Source organism: Procambarus clarkii, chromosome 9 (genome assembly GCF_040958095.1).
Source record: "Procambarus clarkii isolate CNS0578487 chromosome 9, FALCON_Pclarkii_2.0, whole genome shotgun sequence".
Lineage (NCBI taxonomy): Eukaryota > Metazoa > Arthropoda > Malacostraca > Decapoda > Cambaridae > Procambarus > Procambarus clarkii.
In genome coordinates, this window is record NC_091158.1 from 39,482,789 (window position 1) to 39,485,546 (window position 2,758).

The window sequence follows — 2,758 nt, forward strand, 5'->3', positions numbered from 1 at the left end:
CCCTCCACCAGACCGTCACTGACATAATACCCTCCACCAGACCCGTCACTGACATAATACCCTCCCACCAGACCCGTCACTGACATAATACCCTCCACCAGACCCGTCACTGTATAATACCTCCCACCAGACCTCCCACCAGACCCGTCACTGACATAATACCCTCCCACCAGACCCGTCACTGGCATAATACCCTCCCACCAGACCCGTCACTGACATAATACCCTCCCACCAGACCCGTCACTGACATAATACCCTCCACCAGACCCGTCACTGACATAATACCCTCCACCAGACCCGTCACTGACATAATACCCTCCCACCAGACCCGTCACTGACATAATACCCTCCCACCAGACCCGTCACTGGCATAATACCCTCCACCAGACCCGTCACTGACATAATACCCTCCACCAGACCCGTCACTGACATAATACCCTCCACCAGACCCGTCACTGACATAATACCCTCCACCAGACCCGTCACTGACATAATACCCTCCACCAGACCCGTCACTGACATAATACCCTCCACCAGACCCGTCACTGACATAATACCCTCCCACCAGACCCGTCACTGACATAATACCCTCCACCAGACCCGTCACTGACATAATACCCTCCCACCAGACCCGTCACTGACATAATACCCTCCCACCAGACCCGTCACTGACATAATACCCTCCCACCAGACCCGTCACTGACATAATACCCTCCACCAGACCCGTCACTGACATAATACCCTCCCACCAGACCCGTCACTGACATAATACCCTCCACCAGACCCGTCACTGACATAATACCCTCCCACCAGACCCGTCACTGACATAATACCCTCCCACCAGACCCGTCACTGACATAATACCCTCCCACCAGACCCGTCACTGACATAATACCCTCCACCAGACCCGTCACTGGACATAATACCCTCCACCAGACCCGTCACTGACATAATACCCTCCACCAGACCCGTCACTGACATAATACCCTCCACCAGACCCGTCACTGACATAATACCCTCCACCAGACCCGTCACTGACATAATACCCTCCACCAGACCCGTCACTGACATAATACCCTCCACCAGACCCGTCACTGACATAATACCCTCCACCAGACCCGTCACTGGCATAATACCCTCCCACCAGACCCGTCACTGACATAATACCCTCCACCAGACCCGTCACTGACATAATACCCTCCACCAGACCCGTCACTGACATAATACCCTCCACCAGACCCGTCACTGACATAATACCCTCCACCAGACCCGTCACTGACATAATACCCTCCACCAGACCCGTCACTGACATAATACCCTCCACCAGACCCGTCACTGACATAATACCCTCCACCAGACCCGTCACTGACATAATACCCTCCACCAGACCCGTCACTGACATAATACCCTCCACCAGACCCGTCACTGACATAATACCCTCCACCAGACCCGTCACTGACATAATACCCTCCACCAGACCCGTCACTGACATAATACCCTCCCACCAGACCCGTCACTGGCATAATACCCTCCACCAGACCCGTCACTGGACATAATACCCTCCACCAGACCAGTCACTGACATAATACCCTCCACCAGACCCGTCACTGACATAATACCCTCCACCAGACCCGTCACTGACATAATACCCTCCACCAGACCCGTCACTGACATAATACCCTCCACCAGACCCGTCACTGACATAATACCCTCCCACCAGACCCGTCACTGACATAATACCCTCCACCAGACCCGTCACTGACATAATACCCTCCACCAGACCCGTCACTGACATAATACCCTCCACCAGACCCGTCACTGACATAATACCCTCCACCAGACCCGTCACTGACATAATACCCTCCACCATACCCGTCACTGGCATAATACCCTCCACCAGACCCGTCACTGACATAATACCCTCCACCAGACCCGTCACTGACATAATACCCTCCACCAGACCCTTCACTGACATAATACCCTCCCACCAGACCCGTCACTGACATAATACCCTCCACCAGACCCGTCACTGACATAATACCCTCCCACCAGACCCGTCACTGACATAATACCCTCCCACCTGACCCGTCACTGACATAATACCCTCCCACCAGACCCGTCACTGACATAATACCCTCCCATCAGACCCGTCACTGACATAATACCCTCCCACCAGACCCGTCACTGACATAATACCCTCCACCAGACCCGTCACTGACATAATACCCTCCACCAGACCCGACACTGACATAATACCCTCCACCAGACCCGTCACTGACATAATACCCTCCCACCAGACCCGTCACTGACATAATACCCTCCACCAGACCCGTCACTGACATAATACCCTCCACCAGACCCGTCACTGGAATAATACCCTCCCACCAGACCCTCCCACCAGACCCGTCACTGGCATAATACCCTCCACCAGACCCGTCACTGACATAATACCCTCCCACCAGACCCGTCACTGACATAATACCCTCCACCAGACCCGTCACTGACATAATACCCTCCACCAGACCCGTCACTGACATAATACCCTCCACCAGACCCTCCCTCCAGACCCGTCACTGGCATAATACCCTCCACCAGACCCGTCACTGACATAATACCCTCCACCAGACCCGTCACTGACATAATACCCTCCACCAGACCCGTCACTGACATAATACCCTCCACCAGACCCGTCACTGACATAATACCCTCCACCAGACCCGTCACTGACATAATACCCTCCACCAGACCCGTCACTGGC